General features: G+C 40.8%; 1 long non-coding RNA gene across 1 annotated transcript in view; it reads left to right on the plus strand.

The window, feature by feature from the left end:
- The window catches only part of LOC115610546, a 64,405-nt gene that overhangs the window by 16,382 nt on the left and 25,401 nt on the right, over positions 1 to 22,622 (plus strand). The window contains exon 2 of the long non-coding RNA XR_003992275.1: positions 5,418 to 5,465. This is a non-coding gene — a long non-coding RNA (uncharacterized LOC115610546). The remainder of the gene's footprint in view (positions 1 to 5,417; positions 5,466 to 22,622) is intronic.

Below are 22,622 nucleotides of genomic sequence, written 5' to 3' on the forward strand. Positions count from 1 at the left end.
CAAAATTTAAATATATGTACATTTGCGTAATAAACTTAAGAAAAGTGGGCTAAATTTTCTAGAAAAGGTATTTTCTGGGAAAATATTTACTTGAAATAACACTTGATAATTTGGAGGAAGACAAAAATAGTTGTTTATTCTATAGTTTACGAATTCTACCTATCTTGAAAATATCCACTGGTTGTATTCACTCCTGTTTATGTTCACATGAAGATGCTGTGGTTCACATATGTTCACATCTAGGCTGTACCCTTGAAATGGATGCATTTCCTTTCCTTAATGGAAAGAAGAAAAACTCCGCTCAAAGTGCCAGATTTTCCAATACGAGCTTTGATCGTTGCAGATGTATGCACTGAGGCAGGTAGTAAATCCCTCTTAGTATTGATCCCAGGCTTAACTAGTGGGTGACTGAGCAGTTTTAACCTTGTGAAACAGCATACATGTAAATGATGTGTCACTATGACATGGAGAAAAGCAGATTTCTTCCAGCCATCTCCAGGACTTAGCAGCAGTAGGTACCTCTGCCCTGTATATACCAATGTAGTATATGTATGAGCCTTCAAGTGACCATGCTGAGTCACAGTGTTTCGAATTAAGCCAGGACAGGGGGAATGTGGTGTAGCTTAACATCCACATCTACTGCTGTGCTCGTAGATGAATCTTATTTAAATGTGTAGGAGTGTGTGTGCAGGAAGGGAACGAGAATTGTAGGGACTGGAGTTTTCCCTCTCTCCAGACATCATGTTCCTGTTATATTCTGTGTCTTTGCATTTTAGAGTTGGTCACCCTCTTCTTTTTCGCTGTTATTGAAATGAATGGGCATCCCTAAGTGTCTTTTGTTTTGCTGCTTACTTTTGTACATACCTTTTCAATACTTGGAAAATGGACAGCGTAATAAGTGAGATCTATTTAAATCTGTGCCTTCATAGTTTTAATGGAAATTTCAGAGCTGATAAGTCACTGAAAATTAATTTTCCTCCTCTAACTCCTGTCAAGAACAGCTTGAAACACAGTGTGAAAGAGGGAGAGTGTTGGTCTGTACTTCCCCTTCTCCTCTTGGCCTTCCTCGATCCTGTCCAGATATAAATGTGTAAAAGGGAAACAGCCCCAGTTTATATTGTTCAGGGCATGGTTTTAAAGACAGAAAATCTCAAGAATTTTTGTAAAGGTATTTTTTCATTAAACAACAGAAAATATGACTATCCCATCAAAAGTGACATTTTCTTGGGTGGCATTAGATTTATTTCTTTTAAAACTCCATTTTTCATGAGGATGATTTCTTGAGTCAGAACATTTTTACCAGCTCCTCTGGAGACTTGGTCATGAGGAAACCGTCAAAATGTATGGGGGGAAATTTCATAAATAACAAGAAATGAAGCAACTCCTCTGCGATGAAGCAGGAAATGAGTGCTGGCATCCGAAGCTTCTGCTGTGCCTTACATCTCCTAGGAGGATTATTACTGTGTTTTATTCCTGTAAGTTGGAAAACAACCCAAACCTCTCCCAAGAGATGAAGTTAAAAACACTAGATTTGAATTTTGGTGTTAGCTGTCTAACTTGTTATAGGTTTATTTTAAATTCTGTTTATGCAGGCAGCATTAGAGGTGATACTATGCTCTGTAATGACAAGAAGCAATTTTTTGCTATGAAAGCCTGCCCAATCTACTGGAAAACTGATTATTAGAACTTCAAAACTTCTTCACTGAGTAGTTGTGGGTTTTTTTGAGAAATGAGGAACTCCAATCATATTCTGCATCTTTGTCTGGTGAACTTACAACTTTTTCAATTTGCATACCCTAAGAGATCACCCTCTGCAGCCTGAAAGTCATCTTGGTGGTCCTGTCTGATGGTCAAAAGATGCTGGCAACAGAAGTACCATCTTTTGTTAAAACAGCTAATATAGTTGAAAAATAGTAGTATGTTTCTGGGTGCAAAAGCCCTTTGAAAAGTTGGATATAAGCTAAAAGCATTTGCTGAAATTTCACGTAGGTGTCTACCAGTTAAAGTATCTTTGAAAGAAAATATTATACTATAGGCTGGCAAAGGGATAGACAGGTGATAAACACCCCCTGGAGGAAAGCAAGGGGTTCTTTTCTTTTTAGCTTGTGAAATACAACAAGGTTAGAGAGGGCAGAGATTATATTGTTACATAAGATCTGTAGTGAGTTTTCCAGTTCTTTGTACACCTATCTGTCCTGTTATCATGTTTGTGGTTGGACAGTGTTTTGCAGGGCTCCCAAGTGGCTCAGGGCTGAGGCGTCAGTAAGAAAGCTGCTGTTGTGAGATGCTCTTGTGAGGATTTTCGTCTGTTAGCAGCAGGTACCTTGTCTTTGAGTGGTTGTTTAAAGCTATTCTTAGTGCAGGTTGCCTCAGACTTAATTGTATCAAAATGTAATTTTTTTTATAGAAGCATAAGAGAGTGTCTTCACACTGATACTTTTTTTCCTTGGCTTAAACATCCAAGTTTAGTTGTAGGAGAAAAGCTTTCTCAGTCTTCAAGAGCATGAGTTTTAAACAGGCAGTAATTTCTGTGTTTAAAAATATTTGGAGAAAATCATGTCACAATTTCACTGTATTTGAGAAATCTGAAGCAGTACTGCTGGTTCCACAGCTTAAGGAAAATTAGGTACTGCAGTGGGGATAAGAAGATGTAATTCTTGCTTTACTAATCTGCATCTGTTGTGTCCACGTTTATTTCTACTTCAAGGGTCTGCTACCTCTCTTGTTAGGAGCCATTACTCCTACAGGATAAATTTCTTTACAGTGGAGACAGATTTAGCCATGCTTATGTTAACATTGGTTTAAATTGCCACCTTTGGATTTTTCTGAGAGATGAGGAGAGGCTATGTGCCCTCTCAGCTTTCGTTTTGCAAAACACAGCAAGTTATTTTAGTTTCTAGGCTGGCCACTAGCCTTATTCAAGTAGCCCTAGTCCATAAACTTTTCTGTTTTGACCACAGGAGTCTGTGGTGGCACTTGAGCTCTCTTCTGCTTTCTAGTCTGTGGCCATCCCATGGGAGTCCTGTCCATCATTCACTGTCATCTCTGCAGGCTTGTCTTTTGCACAGCACCTTCACACAGGTGGTTCAAAACCATTTTATGGTCAGCCTGTCCTCCCAAGACATTTCCTGCCATCATTTCAAGCAGGGAACTCACAGAAAGTTTTTTCATCACTGATCCCAGCTTATGACCCAGGACCCTGCTCAGCTCCAGCCCTCAGGCCTCCCCCAGCTAATTTGGCTGCAAAATGTGCCAACTTTTCCATGGGATAGCAGTTCATTCCAATATCATAGCATCAGCAAATCACATCGCTACGCTCCAGAAGTCATGCAGAAGTTATTAATTTAAATAATACAGAAAATTATTCCCCAAACCAATTTTTACCTTCCAGACTAGTTCATCCCTCCCCAGTGCAATCTGTTGCCTCTTAGTTGGTTTGATAGCTGCTTTCAATCTGTCTGATAATCCCCATTTTCTCCATTTTGAGTATTTCCCGTGACATTATAACAAAAGCTTTATTGAAGTTTGAATAGTCTCCATTCTTGCATGTCCTTTATCTAGTAAATGAGTTACCTTTTTAGAGAAAGCCAACAGCAAAGTCTTGTATGATCTCTCTTTGGCAAGCTTATGCTACGCTTTTTCTTCTTTTTCTGTTTATCTGCCTTATATTGTTCTTTCCTTCAAAAATTGCACCTTTGCTGTCAAATTAACATTTTGTAATTGTCTCCAACTCATACTTCTTCCTCACTTCCATGCTCAGGAGATTGATACTTTTCACTCTTCTGACACTACTATAAGTTGCCAGATTTAATAAAAATCCTTTCTATTAGCTTAATGATCTCATGAAATTTGTTAAAGAAAAAGAAAAAGGCACTGAAGGTAGAGGCCAAGCTCGTAGCAGCAAAGGAGATGATAGAGCCAAAAGAGGTCAAGGAAGTGGATTTACACTCCTTGAGCTTAGAAACAAATCCCTCCTCCTGCACCTACTACTTGAAGATAACTTTTTTTCTCTTTAGCATTTGCAAGTCCTCAGGTGAGGCTCTTTTCCTTTTTGGGGATGGAGGAACATAAATTCACGCCAAGAATAGATGTAAAGTAAGATATAAGACCCAGTATGTCTCTCGGCAAAGACCAAGGTGTCTTTGCACTGTGGTGGGTGGGTTCTGCTCCACATCTGGGCAAAGCCAGCAGCCAGCCTGCCTCCAAGCCATCCCTGTGTTGCAGCTGGCCACATGCTGTGTTTCGCACATGGGCAAATACGTCCTTGCAGTGGGATTGGTAAGGCTTAAAGGGGGTGCAGACTTCTAAACTCTATGTATTTCCTGCCCTTAAGGAGTACTTTGTGCTGTAAATTATGTTTTTGCAAACAGTCCTTATGTCTTTTCCTTTGTGTTTTTGATGCTTTTGGGAGGAGCTGCAGGACATCACGTTGGGTTTTTTACCACTGTTTATAATTACATTTAGCTGTTGTCTAGACAGAGCGGGATGCTGTTGTGCTTGGTGCTCTACAGGCATGCCGAGATGATTGCTGCTCTGAGAGATTTTTAGTCTAAGGAGAGGTAGTGGGAGAAAGCATTTATGGATAGTGCTCAGAAATGGGAGCAGAAAGTATCTTGTCAAAGGTGGCCCTGCAACCCTGCATGGGGCACAAGTGGAAATAGAGCCCAGTAACCACGACTTCCAGTTTGGCACCTTGATTTATCTATAGTGAAGCTTGTACTTTAATTCTGCATCCCTATATCCCTTTTCCTTTTCAGATTCATGACTGAAAATCTCCATAAATTAACATATGTCAGGAAAAATTAATGTGACTTAATTTTCTTCCCTGCTTTTGCAAATTGAGTTTGGCCCCTGTGAGCATCTTTAAATGATCTCATATCGCCTTTCTGACTTGCTCTGTGAGGAAGTAAAGTCCAGTGGTGTTAAGTCACATCCAAAAATGATAATAGACTTCTAATACGGCGACAGGTTTTGAAAATTCATCCTACAGAAAATTAATGCTTGGGAAGCTGCAACATTCAAGTGTGTCTTGGTTAATGGCTTGCCTATTGCAGTATTGGTATGAAAGAGAAGAAAGTGTCAGAAGGTGAATTTGAGAAGAGATTGGGAAGACATTCCCAAACTGGATAGTATTTCTAGGGGGATCCTAGTGCCTGATTTCCTTGCAGGTTTTAGGAAACCTCAGTATTAGTATGTGCAAATACAGAAAAATTGCAGTAGTGCTGTTTATACTTGCTGCGAATAGGAAACAACATTTGCTTAAGATGTTGTGTGGCTGAGACCCTGAGAGCACACAGGGTATGGATGAGAGAGGACTGTGACAGATGATAATGCACAGAAGTGTCAGGTTTAGTGGCAGAGTCACTCATCAGCTCAATGTGATTTTTAAAAATTACTGTTTTCTTTAATTTCTATAGGATTACCAGAATGTGATTTGGATTTTATGGCCAACATCTGAAGAGCAGGTGAGTACCACTAAGCTTTCAAATCCATGTTTGGGCACCTAGATAGATGGCATCCTTCACCACCCTAAAATGTTTGACAACAATTGTAGACACCACTGCCCACTTGTTAAAGCCTTTGAGACAGGCAACTGCAGACTGAAAAGCACAGAAGTGCTTATTTCTCCAGGCTTTTTAATGTATTTGGTTTCTTTTCTCCTGGACTATGCATAGCACTCTCCGTCAGCTTTGTGGTGATCACTGGAAAACCACATTGCATCTCCCCTATCAGCTAATCAGCCATGCCTCTGAGACAACCCTGGAGTCAGCCTTATTTCAGAAACAAATACTTTCAGGATTATATTTTGCATTTTCTTCACCCTTCTCTCAAAAAGAACAGAACATTTTTTTGCCCTGACAAGTGTGGATTCTGTGCTAATATATGTAAAGGCATGTTTTAGCCAGCTTGGTTGGAAGAGAAAAAGTGTAACAGCAAACATTTTTTTTATCATTTTCAAGTCTTGAGCAGCAAGCTTTTGCTAACCATGCTTCAATCAGAGCTGTTCGGGAAACCTTTCTGAATGTTGGCATTTTTCCACTGTAAAGTAGTGATTTGTTGAAACAACTTTTTTTGCTAAAATGTATTGGTTTGATATAATGTTCTCTGCAATAGTACCTTCAGACATCAGATGAAATGAAAGCATGTGACCCTCATTACACACTAGAGCAGTCACCAGCTGTGCATTTGAGGCACGCAGTGTTCAGACTGCCTGGCTGCTTGTGCTAAATAACCAGTCTTTCCTAGATTTAGTTATGCCTCTCTATCTCCTCTCTACACTGCCACTTTCTGATTTTCTCTGTTGGGTTCTTTTTTCCCTTCCCCTAACTGTGTCTCCCACAGCCCATAGCTCAGGGTGGCCTAGGACTTTGGCCCAGACTGTACTCCCAAAAAATCCTTTTCCCAAATCCTCCAGTGACATCTTATCTATTAAGCAGAAACAAGACTTTGAGACAGGCCATCTCTCCTGGTGGAGAAAGAAGATAGCTAGTTTCGAGTAATTTTTACTGAGAAGTCCTACTCTTTGTGGAAGTCAGTAGGGCTCTTCATGAATACCCTTGGCTAAGGGACTCTGGGAGTTCTGGGAATTTAAACCAGTAAAAGGAAGGTAAAAGGCAGCATGATATCGGTGTGTATCTACTTAAGATCTACTTAAGTGACTTCACTGGAGGAGAAGTGACCCAATACTAAAAGGTTTTTTTAGTTGCCAGGAACTGTATAACAAGAGCCAGGAGCTGGAAACTGAAATTAGAAGAGTTCGTCCTGAACACAGAGTATACTAATTTATCTATTTTTAACACAGGCACATATTAATCATCAGAACAGTTTCCCAGAAAATGTAGTGGATCTTTATGGACTGCAAGTCTTCAAATTGAGACAACTTGTTACTTTGAAACTAACTAGTCCAGGTCTATACAGGTTTTATGGCAAGATGGGAGAACTGCTGTGTGACGTCTTCTGCTCATGATAGAGATGAAATGAAGAGTTCATTCCTAAGTACCGCTTTAGCCCCAAATTTGAGTTCCTCAATCTCCTCTAAGTGCTTTAGTACTACTAATGAAATTTCATTGATGCCTTTTATATTTGATCAAGTACATGTTTATTCTGTGTGCTGTGCTGAAGAGTCTAAACCTTTCTTAAAGTCTTTTGATATGTGTAAAAACCACAAAATGCAGTCCTGTGACTAAACATGTTTTGCATGGTCAGTTCGCCTTAATTTGTTTGATTTGTTTTTTGTTTGTTTTCTGCTTGGATCTGATTTAAATGCTTGGTGTTAGCCATGTAATTGAAACATTTTGTTCTCATGTTTTAGACAGTTGTATGCTTCAACACAGCCCATCTCTGCTGCTTTCTGCATCTCCTTGCTCACACAGACTTAGTGCTGCTTTCTCCTGTCATGCTGTGCAACACAAAACACACCTGTGCTGCGATAGCCCCCTGCTTTGGCTGCGGTCTGTGGAGGGGAGCACCCACAGGCTCTTCCAAAAATCAAGGAAAACAGGTGCCCCTGTCCTTGGGAATCAAGGCCATTGAGTCTCACCATAGCATCGGTGTCCTGATAGAAAATGCTGAGCTGGATGTGAGCAGGCGGGACAGGAGCCCTTGCCACCCAGTCAGAGGGTGCACAAATGAGCTTCCCTTGCTGTTTATGGAGCTGTGACTTGGCACAGTGATGCCACCAATGCACTCTCCTTGCTGTATGAAATGTGGCCCATCCGAAAATGTAGAAATCGGATCCCAAGCTCTCTTAAAGGGTGCCTTTATTTATTTTAATGTCCTGGAGATCGACTTCCGACAAAACATCTTTCCCGTGTGTCTACTGTTCCCTGTGAAACTACCTACCCCTGTTATCCACCCGAATTGGACAAGGGGGCTTTTTTTGATCAGTCTCTGCCTGGTCTCCCACCCTGCACATCCATCCTGACTGCTTAGTGTTTCTCACCAAAACTTTGCTTGGTTCATGATTAGTATTCTTGTTTCCATGCAGCTATCTGCAGCACATGAACCATCACACTAGGTCTCTGTTCATCCAGATGAAAGGCAGGCTTTAAAGATGAAGCTAAGCAGTAATAAGCTGTGTAATTACATAAAGGGGATGATGGCTTGCGAAGGGAGGAGTTGCATTTATCCTCCTTAAATGGGAGCTTTGTGTTAGCAGCAGGAGAAAAGAACTTACAGATCTACTTTGTTTGGGTCCTCTTTGTATCTAGCAAGGAGCCGTCCCTGCCACAACTGAGAAAAAGTAACTTGAAAAGATTGAATTAAAAATTGCATCTGTGAGCTGCTGCTTAAGGGAAAGCAAATTCGTGTGTCATGTATTTTTGTTATCTTCCTGTCGAAAATGCAAAGTGAAGTTAGCATAGTGATGCAGTCAGCTTCATAGAGGACTTGGAAGTTTCCCCCTCCACCTCCAGGGTTTGAAAGAGACTTTTATTGCCATCTGTGCTTAATGAGAAAAATAGCACCAAGGAGATGCAAAAAAACCCCAGCACTTCACCCATAAGTTACGCCATAACAGAAAGTAACATGATGTGCGCCTGGGCTTTTCCCCCTGAGTTTGGACTTTGTGCCTCATTAACTTGCAACATGCCTCCTAATCACTCTGGGCAACGTAGTCACTCAGGACAATGAGCTCCTTGGCCTGTTCATGGTTTGTGGATTGTAAATCTCAGAAGAAGAAGACACAGCTTGACTCAACCCCAGTGATGTTACAAAAGCCAGCCATGAATATCCCTCTCTTGTAGGATAATAAGCACCTTTGCTTCTTGGCACTTGTTCAGCCTCCCTCTCCATCTCCCTCCCACTTGCTCTCCTGGCATTTTACTGAATCCAACACAGGAACATTCCAAACTGCTCTTTAAGCTCCCATGACAGTTGTCCAGCAGGATGGGCCTGCAGGGAACCACCTTTGCTGGGGTGTTTCAGATGCACGGCTGAATTATGAGCCAGGTTGCTTTCCCACCTAGCAGCCACACAAGAAAAGGAGGACAGGAGCAGGCTCAGCACAAGCCCAGACCTAGCAGTAGTTGTAATGGGTGAGGAGATACGTTGGTGTGCAGTTTGCAGCTCTCTTGGTGCTCTGGAGACCCTCATGGGCATAGAAAATCTCAGCCGCAGGGCTTGGTTTTAATAGTGAAGGGCAGAGAATTGGAGCAGTAAGAGGAAGGGAATTCATACGTCTAAACAAGGAGGATCGGTGATGACTACGGAACAGGTTGCCCAAGGAAGCTGTGAATGCTCCATTCCTGGAAGTGTTCCAAGGCCAGGTTGGACAGAGCCTTGGGCAACATGGTCTACTGTGAGGAGTCCCTGCCCATGGCAGCGGTTTGGAACTAGACGATCTTAAGGTCCTTTCCAACCCAAACCATTCTATGATTCCATGAATTTGTGCGCAGCATTTTTTCATGAGTTTCTTGAAAGGTAGTATCTTTGAAAAAAAGGAGTTTTAACTAATTACTTTGTGATAGTTAAAGCCACCAACCACATAAGTTCCCTTCTACAGAGAGAAAATACTAGGTATTGTTTGTTTTTTCATTATTTCAATTTTTAGAGTTATCCAAAACTAGCTTAACACTCTACTGTGAGGATTACTAACAAATTCAATGAGAGCAAGCTGATAATCGGTGCCTTTAAATGTTAAATCAAACCACTGGGACAAGAGAAATTGGGGATTGCGTGTGTATATCAGTAAACTGACTTTGAAAAGTTTGTCCTGTCCATGTGATATATGGTTTGTTGTTTATTTTAATCAAGCAATTTATAAGAATTTATTATATGGTGCTACAGCATGACTTGATAACACAGTTCAGACGAAGTGTTTGGCTAAGCTATGTTAAATATGTAAGATACAGTAGAAACTAGGTTTTTCCTAGTGCATTTTTATTAATAACTTCTGATGGAAGGATAAATTCAGTTAAAAGGAGAAACAAAAGCAAGAACAGCATTATTTACACCAGCTGTTGCAATGGCAAGCCAGGATAGTGAAGAAGAGGTTGGAGAGAGGTTCAGTGGTACACTGGAGGGAGCTTTTCTCCATTGTGCTGAGCTAATGTTCCTTTGCTTTTACTTGTATGGATATTGGAAGTCTTTATTAGTTAAATATGAATAGAAGTTAAATTTCCTGTAGCTTGAACAAGCTTTTTGTATTGGTTTTGATGATATTGACAGTGTGCTGCTTTGAATAGAGTTAATATTTTTATTTATGTTTCATTTTGGTCTAAAAATACCCCACATTCTGAAGATGAGCCTACCTCTAGTGTTGCGAGGAACCCAGACTGCGAACTTCCCATTTATCCATTTTCTGCACTTTGTGTTTTTGCCATGCCACATATCCACATAGGTCTCAGTCAGCACTAGTCTGTGCTCAGCTCTGCTGAAGCCAAGCTTTGTTTCAGCCTGTCTGCTTACTATTGGCTTCCTTGAATTTTCTTCAGGATTTCTTTCAGAAGAAACCAAGTGTTTGGATGAGAGATTGCTTGGGGGTTACTGAATAGGCAGAAACATTAACTGGTTCTGATCTTTGGCTGAAAATTGAGGATCGGAAAGTACCTGGGAAAAGATTCTGAAATACGCATCATGTTCTTACAGTTTGCTGGGTTTTTGCTACTGTTGGAGACAGGCTGCAGAGTCAGAGGGACCCTTGATCTGTTTTATGTTCCTACAATAATATTTAAGCTTGAGTGCCGCAATGTTCAAGTTTACATAGGACTGTGCAGTAGGTTTATCTGGACTCCACTAGTCATAGCTGTTTGCTGCAGAAGAGTGATGTAGAGCTAAGTAAACTTGACCCGAGAAGGCTGCTGGATGCTGCTATTGGTGCCACTATGAAAACCTGGTTCCTCTGCCAGAGCATTGCTCAGGTCGGCCTGGCCCCAAGCTGCAGCACCAAGAGCAGCTTGTGCAGTGCTGGTGCTGTATGGGAAGGAGATGGATAGCCCCTGACTGTGAGGCATGTCATCCTCTGGGACCTCAGGGTAGCTCTGTGTGCTAGGTTGGAGTGGGACACGATTTGAGAGAGCAGCCATCAGATTAGACACTGGTGACTGGAAGTGCTGTTTTAATGAGCATCTCTTGGTTTCTGCTCAGAATGTTTTGGTCTGGAATTTTATTTTCTGCATACAGAGAAAAACAGGGATATTGAATATTCACATGGCTCGATTTGCTGTAGAAGACAGTTGGCAAGTGTACATGCCAAGCACATTTGGATTTGATTTTCCTTTTGATTTTAAAATGTCTGTTAAGTCACCGCTATTGTACATAAAAAGAGGACAGTTTTTTCTAACTATAAACCCTTCCTGTATTTTCTGTGCCTAGAGAGAGAGAAACAGTTACTATTTTCTCCAGAAAATCTGGATTTAGAGAATGCATTTGTCACTTCTGTGCTGCTAGATGTTACTATACTATTGCATTCTTTCCAATTATTCAAGAAGCCCTCAGGTCTTTTTAAAATAAATAAGACCTCAAAATTTGCTGACTCTATCGGGAAAATTTGGCCATATTTAGTTTTAACTGTCAAGCACTTTAAATAACGTTTAAGGTATCATCATCGTATTGGAGTCAATAGTAACGTCAAAATAATCTTTCCAGTAAGAAAATAGCTTAATTTTTCTCCTTGTTGTTTTGGTCTATACAGGCAGTCACACAAGTATGAGAAAACATCCTCCCTTGAGAAACATTTTCAATGTGCAGTAGAGCTAAAATGTTGGATGTTTATGGGAGCTCAGCCCCCACTAACAACACTTATCTCATTAAACACCTTGATGTAGTAAGAAACACTGTTCCATTTGATATTACAAATGTCTAGATGGCTGAAATCAGAAGAAATGATCCGCAATTTCACTATCTAGATTATAGTATTGCATTGTTCTAGTATTTATACTTGCATGTCTGGTGTGCACACCAGTTACCTAAGTTAACTTCTGCACAGGCTTCCACTGTGCTAATCCTGAAATCTTCCCAGTTAGAGCTATTTTGTTTCTTTCTTCTGAAATGTACTTGTTTTTTCTGTCTGTCTTTTCTTGTTATGTAAAAACGAACACGTTGTGAGGAGGTTTTAAATTAGGACTAGCCAATCCTAATTTTACCAGGAAATAGGAGAGAAATTAAATCAGAATGTCTGCCCATCGTGAACAGGTCCTGGACAGAAATGGCGTTGGCACATCTGCGCTAGTAGCATTGCTGAGGTGCTCTATGGGGGCTCTAAAATCAGCTGCACTTTTTCATGGTTATTCATTACAATTTTTTTTCCTGTGTCTGTATAATATCATCATTACTTTCCTCACTATAAATCTTAGACGGACTTTTGGATTTTGAGAGAGAGTGATATTTTCACAAGGTACCTGATTTCTTCCGATTATGAGAGCCCAGTGTCATACCATAAATTATCCTTCCCGATCTATCAATGGCAAACACTGATTCCAACTGCGAGGGCATGTGCTGCTTATACAAATGTCTGACACTGGATGCAAGCCACCTTTTTACCATGTTAATTGAAGATGGATAGTGAGGACTTGAGATCAACAAATGGGCCTGTTTGTCATGTTGTTAAAACTCAATCTGTCTGACACTGGAAATGTTTTTCAGCTCCTTAAAATGAAAGGGAAACTGTCAGCTTGAAAATCACATGTCTAACAGAGCTGTCATCTTTTCCTTTTCGCAGTCCTCCTCAAATTAAAGCTCAAACACTGTAGCTGAAAAAAACCCTAGAAAATGCAATCTTGCTTTTTATGGAGATGTAGAAAACATTGTCCAGGCCGGAGCTGCTGTGGGACAGATGCATAATGGCTGACCCTGCTCCAGAGTGCCGCTACGCAAAGGGTAGTTAAGTCCTGATGTCGTGGCAAGGGTAGTTAAGTCCTGATGTCGTGGCACTGCCAGCCACTGCAGTACCTTTGGGAAGGGCAAAGGCTGGATTTTGGTGAATCTTTGGACAAGAGAGACAAGTGTTGACAGAGCTGCTTTTCCCAGGTGTGAGCATTATCCCTCCAGAAGTCTCTGAAAAATGCCTCAATTTTCATTAGTGCTGATGGCGCAGCATCATTTCATGTGGGTCTTTTGTTAGCAATGGTCCCAGACACTGCCACTTCTCAACCTGAAAATTTTATTGTGTTACATGCTATGTAACTGTCTACGAACTGTGAATAGCTCCTTTCCTCCAAAGGGCATATGAAGCATTCAGTGCTGAATTAAGACTTGGTGTTCAGGTTGTTGGGCTCTTGTTTGTCAGCTACAGCAAATAGCCCACTTATTTGTGTGGCTGTGATTGTTAATAAGTCGTCCCTGGGTTGCTTTTCCTTGCAATGCTACAGAGAAAACTTTTGTTTTCAATTTATAAGGCCAGGAATGAAGTAGAAAAATCTCTACAATGAGTAGCTCAAGGGGATGCAAGCTAGTTGTTCACTAGTAGCTGCTGGTGAGCTACGAAAAGTCAGCAATTATTTAGAAAATAATATGTAAAACACTGACTTTTCCTCCCCACATCTCCATGGGTGCCCAAGATGAAAAATCCCCTGTGCTATAAATGCTAAGGAACAGATCTGTGCACAGTGTCTGTCCTCTCTTAGCTACATTTGCTTGGCTGTGCCTTCCTTGAGAGGGTATATAGCCCTTCACAGGCATGACTGTGTATGTTCTCTCTGCTTTCTTGAAGTATGGGTTTGTTTTTATCTAGATATGCAAAAATAGGATTATTTATCCTAAGCTTATTTATCCCTCTCCAGCAGAGTGTTTCTTTAAATCAAGTGAACACATTTAGGAGTATCTTAAACTGTGACATATTAATGTATGTATTCATTAATTTTAATGCCGTTCAGTAAAAGTTTCCAATTCACACCAGTACTACCCCTCATGCTGAGACATGAAGTGGAGGAAAAGATGCCAAGGGGTGTGTATGAGCCCTGTATATGTTGCTGTAGGTCTGGTGACTTTGAGAAGGTACACTGATTTACGCTGGTCACAGGTCTGCCCTCACTTCCCATTTACGTTAATGGGATTTGTGCATCCTGCTTCCCCAATGTACCAGGAGGAAAATTGGTCTCAAGAAGATTAACACTAGTGCGATCATAATATCCACTGGTTGTTACAATAGATCTGTTTACCAATACACTCTAGACACATTCAATATTGTTGCGTTTCATAAGGAATTACTGTAAGTTGTCATTCTGTTTTATTCCCTTATTGCATTTTCACAGCACATTATAGGAATGATAAAATTCCATGAGCCATAACTCCTAATGGCAGAGATGATCAATTTGACTTCTAATTTGGAAGAAAAAGCACACAGACAGTATACACTTTGCCCTAGTGCAGAATAATAGTCATGCTCATCTTTGTGGCAACATTGGGACATTAGTGGTAATCATTAGCAGTAATGGCTTTTAACAGTAATTTATTTCTAGGTATGTAAATGTATCTGATTTATTGGTCTCAGAGCTAATGCCAAAAATATCATATAAGCATGTAAGAATGTGCATCTTTCAACATGTCTTTAATTCAGAGCATCCTGACATCTTTATAAGGCATAGGAAGTAAGTTGTGCCCAAAGAGGTGAACTTGCCCACGATCTGGTGCAAGTGCCATATGAACCACAGCAGTCTGCTCTATGGCTACCTGCAAATCTCCTGCAGAAAAATGTAATGAATTACTGTTCAAAGTTGAGCCTCCCTTTTAGTGGGGCTGCTCGCACTGCTCATAGCATTGTCACAGTTCTGGATTGATAGGAGGGATTTTTTTCTTTTTATTCTTTCTTAAAATTTTCATTGAGAAGCTGTTTGAAGGCTGATTGGCCACTAGTTACCTGGAATCTCTCAGAAGCAAAGGTAGGAGGGGTTTGAATGGTTTCCTTTTTGCCAACACAGCAAGGCAGAGGCAGATGCTATGCTGAAGCCTTCCAGTGACTCCTTGATAGCACTTAAATCTACCATTTGCCATCTATTGTCTATTTAAACCTATTTAATTTACAATTAACAAGACACCTCTTACTCTCTCAACTTAATTAAAGAGCTACTGACTCTTAGAAGGATTGAAATGCAATAAAGAAGTTAACCTAGTTAGGGTATAATTAAGAGAATTTACGTAAGTAATAAACATGGTATTGCTGACTTCCAAAAAAAATACTGTGTCAATTTAAAAAAAAGTCTTATATTAAAGTGTTCAGACATTTAATTAGCATAAAGGAAGATATCTATTGCAAATTAATTATATGTAATTTCCTTTAAGTAACCATTGAAAGCGTGACATACCAAATGGCCTTTGTGTGATCTGTCAGCAAGCCAAGTTTTAACTTCTGCATCTTGGATTAACCCTGTCTGGGCTGCTGCTGATATCAACTAAATCCTATAGGTGCCTACATTAGGTCCTCCAGAGAGGCAAGTTGAAAGCTGATTAGAAGTATGAAATAAAATATTATCTCCTTCTTTAAACATACACTTGACCATGGGTTAAAAACAAAATGTTAATTTTCCAGGATTTTGGCTGCAGCAGGAAATAAGGGAAAAAGCATCATTGCTACACGCTGATGGCAGGTACTTATTTTGTCCTGAATGTTATAAGCCCAGTAACTGCTTGGGCTTATAATAAAACAGAAATATAGAAAATATTCCTATTCAATAACATGATTTTGATGCCAGTCCTAGCAGTGAACCTGTCATGTGTTTTAAGATGCAATTTACAGTTAACTTTGAAATAGTTTTGTTTTTTTTTTTTTGAGGGGAAAAAGAGTCCAAGCATTGACAAGGAAATACTTGGTGCAAAGGTGAGCTTGAAAAGTGCTTTTTCATGCCACAGGAGAGTGTGATGGCTCCTTATGGGCTTTTGGTCGAGGCTTGTGCTGCACAAATCCCTAAAGCACCACAACTGGGTTTCCTGTAGCTCAGCTTCTCTTCATGCCAGTGGATTTCCAGCTGGCTGCTTGGTCAGTGGTGTATGAAAGTGTGGTCCTGTAGTTGCTTCACCACCACAAATGGTAATTCACTCCTCAGTCATACATGTGCTTTGCTCGATGAAGAGTATGCACCATTTATTGTGCATAGGAACGACTGAGAGAAAGATATTTCAGAGTGAAGTAACAAGTGCTGCTGAAGGGCAAACTTTCCAGGTACATGGTTGGTGTGAAGGACAGGATCATATTGTCTGAGTGGAAAATGTGTCCTCCTTTCATGTACCCAAAAGAGATACCTTAGAGATGTTTTCTTTCCTGAAAGAAGAAATGAAATCACTGTTCATAAAAGTATTCCAAAGCTGTTTATACACAACATGAATGTCTAACTGTATTTTAGGTATGTTCAGTGCCCCATTAGCATACCAAAGTTTTTTGGGGCATGTGGGACTTGATATCGCCCAACTTGCAGTACTCTGACTGAATTTGTCAGGGCTTTCTCTTCAGATTTCTGTCTCCAACAAGAAACTTGTCCTTTCACATATTATTTTTCAAAGGGATGAGTTTCTACCTGCCTAGCTTAAGGTGAAGAGTTTGAAACAGCAGCAAGTACATCCAAACCCCAGTCTTTTGGTTCCCACACCATTAGATTGGGGATGAAGGTAGCACAGCTACATATTTAAATGACATAACCACAGCAGCTAGGGCCATTAGCACTGGTGACTGAATGGCAGATGCTTTCTGCTGAAAAACAAAAAACCTCCCCACAAATTACATTAAGCCTTTCTTTGCATTTTGAAAGGCAATATGTGCTTTTTCACCTGCCATGGCTGTCAGCTGGTGTGTGCTGTCTCTAACCAAGCTGACATGTGCAAATTCATGATCTGTGCTGCCGCTTCCACACAAAGTCACTGTTTTCCCTTCTCCAAAAATCCCTTGCCTTACTTGCTGGCCATGGTACATGTGGGTTCAGCCTACAGGGGAAATTAAGACATTCCCAGGAAGGTTCATACTCTGCATCTGCTATTAGGGACTGAAGAGGTGCCTGGTTTTAATTTTGAGGTTATTTCATTTTTTAAGGGATCTGTTATAGCTACTTACTTTTGAACTAAGTGCGTAATGTTTCTACTCTAAACTACAGTCAGATGGTAATTCATCTGTTTCTCTGCATCATCACCTAAAAAACCTGAAGAACAAAAACTGCATTGCAGTATTCAAACTAGCAATCTTGGCTGGCCGTCCCATTTTAATTGTAGGCTGAAGTGCCTTTGAACTGAAATGGATATTTAGAGACCATCAGGACCAAACCACCAAGGCTTCTGTCGGGGCGGTGACATTGTTTCATTAGATGTGGGACTTGGAATATATTTACATGCCTTGTAGCGATGTAACAAAAGATGACAGATTAATTAACTATTGGAGTTGGGCCAAGCATAGGACATGGTGGCCTAGCAAGTGCCCCGTTCCCCATGCGATAAATGATGTTTGTTCATGCACTCACAAACTCATTAGGCTCAACCTGAGTTACTGGGTATGAAGCATTATTTGGGTAATTGCCGTTGCATTGTTTGGGTGAGCTTGTGTGTAGAAGACATTTGCAGGGGTGCCACTGGGGTCTGGCAGGCTGGGGGGTGCTGCAAAAGTTGTTTGGTTGAAGAAGGTTAATCCAACCTGGAACATAATAGTGACAAAACCCAACGCGAGGATCCTTGGCTTGCGTTTCTCTTCACAGACATGCCTGTTCGGTACAAAGGTGCCTCTGGCAAGAAGACATGGGGACTTTTCTTCCATGCCACAGAATGGAGTGCAAATCTTTTTTTCAGTGGGATAAAAGGGTGGGAGGTGCTGCTTGGACCCTCTTCCCCTCTGCTGTGCTCTTGAAGGATTTCAGTATTTCTTACGTGGGCTTAGGTGTTTGGTCTGCTTTTCTACCTGCCCCAACTTTGTTATGGAGACTGTCCACTGCAATGGAAAGTGTCAATGGTTGGAAATATTTATGGAGAGCAGGAGAATATTTTATTTTATTTTTTATTTTTCAAAGAGAGAACATCATTGTTCTTCTAGTCAGATGTTTATTTAGTGGCTGCATATCAACTATCTGTTTGAACAGGTTTCATTACAGAAAGTGCAAAAGCCCTGAGCACGTTTTAAAATATGCTAATCCTTACTTAGGCAGGAAATGGAAAAGGCTCATTTACAGTTTAATTTCTAATCCATGTGGGTTGCCATGTTGTACACTGGGACATAAATAGAAAAGCTGAAGTGGAGAGGACAGCTTGCTCACAATAAACAGGTGCTGCTGCTTTGCTTTTTCTGCTTACCCACTCTGATCATATGTCAAAGCACAAGCCACAAAATGTTGAGCACAAACTCTGCCAAAACCATTTATTCTGTGCTTTTCCTTTTGAGGGAGAACATGCGGGCAAGAGCTTGTAAATCAACACTGATGAGGAGAGAATGAACAGGTTCTTTTCTGATGTGGCAAGCACCCACACAAAGAGCTATTACAGCCCTTTTCTTTGGCTGGCAATGTTAATCAAATAGGATCAGCATGCAGCCCCACAAAACACCCAAAAAAAGCAAAACCACATTCCCCACTTGGGTCTCTTCTGCTGCTGCAAATGCGCTGGCACAAAAACAGTTCTTCCTTTCTCTTTTTTCTTGGTTTTCTTTTTCCTTCTCTAAAAAAGTTGAGTTGCACAAATGAGCTCCCCCTCAAACTTTTCCCCATTAACGGAACCAACTAATCCCTCTGATTAAGTATTTATTTGGGCAAGACTACCAATTCTGCTGTCAGGCCTCCCATATCAGTGTTTAATCAGTTGCCTGATGCTGTTGTTTTCTGGATGAAACAAATACTATCCCCTACAGTTTCAGACATGGGTGCAGGCTTCTCCCATTTGTGATTGCTGGAAAGAAGGGTGGTAAAATACGGGAACGGGCTGCTCAGAGAGGTGGTGGATGCGCCATACCTGGAGACATTCAGCGCCAGGCTGGATGTGGTTCTGAGCACCCTGGTCTAGTTGAAGATGTCCCTGCTCATTGCAGGGGGGTTGGACTAGGTAACTTTTGAAGGTTCCTTACAACCCACGCTATTCTATGATTCTATGAAACTTTCAGTGCAAATCCTTCTTGAAATACTTCGCTCTGCATGTATTTGAAAATCAGGAGGGGAGGATGTGCTGGGAGCTTGGGAGGGAAAATCCAGCTATGGTAGGAGCTGGAGTGGCAGCCCTGGGCCCAAAGGGTGCCCAAAAAGGAGCATCCTTTTTGCACGACTGTTGCCAACACAACCCTAGCAGGGTGGTGACAGATACTCAAAGCGATGGGACAGGGTGTATTTGATATAGAGCAGCAGAGTGTAATTATGGACAAGAATCAAATTGATATTCATAGGGTGATAAATAAATAATGTGTATGCACTCACAGAGAAGGATAAGAACATTTTTTGTGAAGTGAAAGAAATAAAATCAGCAAAACAGAAATTAAAAATGTATCCATTTAGCAGAGCTTCTGGTTACATGACGAATGCATCAGTACATGGGCTTGATCCTTCTGCTTCTTGAGGAGTCATTCATGCCTGGACTAAAAGGCTATGAAATGAGCCAGGGTCACATTTCTCATGCTTCGTTCTCTGTTCTGGGAATTCCAGCTAACATTTTCTCTCCTCAGGAGGTGAACTGAGCATTGGGAGGCTCAGCAGCAGCCAAGAGCTAAGAGGACGAGAGGGAAACTGAGGAGTTGATTTGATGGTGAAGGAAATAGAAAGGAAAGTGGGGCAGTATTTTCCCTGGTGGGCTGAGCCAGGGGTACAAGCCAGCACACACCTATTCAGCAGGAGGCTCTTTAATTTTTAATTTAAATTTAATTTTAAAATTTTTTTTAGCTTTAGTTTGACCTTCTCAAAAAAAGCTGGGCATTTCAAGTCAGATCAATCCATCAGTACAATAGCTGCTTTTTTATTCTCCTAATTTCTTCAAATGTCTCCTTATTAGTTGGTGCTTCTGACAAACCTTGTCCCCAAAATGCGCATGTTTCTTCAAGATAAGTCTCAACTTGACATGTAACCTGATGTTTCCTGTACATGCAGCTACAGACATAAGCTTGAAAATGGGAAAGAAATTATCTGAAATGAGAAAATGAATGAGAAAACCAGCATGTTATGCTTTCAGTGAAATGCTTGCAGTTTTACTCTTGGATCTGGGGAGTAGATTTGGGGGCACGCCTTATGTATTTTTTAATACGTGGTCCTATCAATATTGTGTTAAAAACCTGAGAGAACTGGCAAAGGCTGGCAAAAAATGTAAGCTTAGATATATCGGGGACTTGGATGACTCCTGTTTGTTCACTGAGCACCTTTGCATGTCTCAAAATGGATTATTCTCAGCTGTGCTTGAGACAGTGCTTTGTAACGGACTGAGCAGCATGTATTTCTGAAGATAAGACAGAAGGGAGACACCCCCCCCCTCCAAAATGTGTGTGTGTGTATATGTATGTGTGTGTATATATATATATGTATATACGCATAAAACCCCCCAAACAGATACAAAGGGGGCCTTAGGTCATGCTTGGCGTAGCCTCAGCCCATTTTCTTCTGCTTTCCTTTGCCCCTGCGCTCAGCAGCCGGATGCCCAGCGTCTGGAAGGAGTCCTGAAAAATGCTGGCTTGGCAGAGGAGAGTTTGACAAGCATGGAAAAAATAATTTTTAATTAACTTTCTTCTTGTCTAAAGGAAACATGGAGAATGTAGCGTGGAAGAACAAGATTTGAAACAAATTGCTAACTGTAGTAATAATAATTTTTCTCTTAGTTGTATGCTTTTTTTAACCTTGGCTGCTGTACCTACAAAATGTCCTTCAGCAAGATTTAGAAGAACGGGCAAAAGTGTGACAGAGGCATCATTTTAGTTTCAAGTGATCTAGGAGATTTTTCAAAGTTTTCCAGGAGGTGTCAGCAGTACTTTAAAACTTTCATTCTCTGTGATGGAGATTTCTGCAGAAGTTATTCTTCTAAAATAAACAGAGCCCCATGCTAAGGAAATAGCAAATATCATCATCCAACAGTACCCCGAAGGAGCTGGGTCCTTGCGGCTGGCTCAGGCTGGGTTTGCAAGCCTTTGAGCACTGCACATTTTGTCAGGGTTTCTCACCACTGGACTCTTGGCTAGCAGGCTGTGTTGGTGGTGTTTCCTCTTCTGTGTTGTTGGTGTCAACCCTGCAGACTCTCAAGATCTTCTTGTAAGTTGAGCTACTTGGCAACTTCAAAATCCTGCAGAAACCCAGCTTTCATGACCATAACGCAGACTTTTGCCTGGATCCTCTGAGAAAAGCCTTGAAAATATGACTTAGTGTGAATAAATCAGAAGGCAATTTAAATAATTTGAAATACTTTCTTTTTTTTCTTTTTTTTCGCCTTTTTTTTTTTTAAAGAACCTCATGGTGATGTATTTTCAGGATTGAAAGTACTGCTTTATGGCTGAGGCGAGAAACAGCTCTGTTTATACTTCTCTTTCATTGTTCGTAGTTGGCTTTCATAGGACCTGTAAATATAATCTGGTCCAGGTCCTCAGCTGGTGTAAGCTGGCAGAGCTCAGCAGGCTTCATAAAGGCTGCGCCAAGTTGCACTGCTTTAGAAGCCAGGAAAATAATCATAATGACATAGAGAGCACTTTCCACCTGAGGATCAGAAAGCAGACAGAGAAGCCATGGAATCATCATGGCAGGTGTCTGTAAGAGAGAACATTACTGGACGTGGCAGTTAGTTCAGTGTAGTGCATCTTTTTGTGATAATAAAAAGAAGGCGGGAGGATGTGCAGCCCTAATAAGGCACAATTACAAACATAAAATGCTGTCCTTTAAATCCCGCTGTTGGTGAATGCAGCAATGTTAGGGGAAGACAAAGGCGGTAATATAGGTGATGTTGCCAGTCTCAGTGTTTTCAGTCTGTTTTTACATGGCTAATTAGTAGAGAAAAAGGATAATCAGTGGAATAAAAGCTTGGAAACATTTCATTTCATAGCTCACTGTGAGGAGGCCATAAAAGCAAGCATAGGCATTGCAAGGAGATGGGGTTTTTCTCTTTCAAAATCCAGCAGAGTCCAATAAAATCAAGTAGATTGACAGGCACAAAGAATTACAGTCAATTTACTTTTGAAAATGAGTACCATTGAGTGGATAGTGGGCGGATTCACTCACTAAGGTCTGCTTTAGGGCTATATGATCCAAGTCTTCTGTGTGTTCATAGATATCAACTTAAAGTATCATCATACTGTTGCATGATTTTTCACATTGCAATAATTAACTGCTGCAACACTCAGTAAGTGCTAGGCAGAGCTTGGGCTGATGCGCAGCTAGTACTGAGTTAAGAAAGCCACGCTGCTTTAATGTATGTTTTCTTAACCTCTTGTACCTGGTTCTGGCAGGGTACTTTATTAAATGATCTTTTAGAATAGGTCTGTTGGATGAATATAATCAAGAAGTCTGCTCATAAGTTAGATCGGCTTGAAAAGAAAGCACTGCACTGTTCAAACCATTAGTGGCTGGCAGGATTAGAGACGAAAAAGAAGATAAATCTGTTGTGTAGGATTGTGTGGGACGGAAAGACCTCTGCAGAGTCTCTGCCTGAGTCTTAGCCCATGCTAGCAGGTTATTCACCTATGGTTTAGAAGTCTGATCTTACTCTTTTCCCCCCCTTTTAATTTTAACCACTGTAGCACAGATGTTAATTGGATTGTATCTACTTAGACAGGA

Source organism: Strigops habroptila, chromosome 7, assembly GCF_004027225.2.
Source record: "Strigops habroptila isolate Jane chromosome 7, bStrHab1.2.pri, whole genome shotgun sequence".
In the NCBI taxonomy this organism is placed as follows: domain Eukaryota; kingdom Metazoa; phylum Chordata; class Aves; order Psittaciformes; family Psittacidae; genus Strigops; species Strigops habroptila.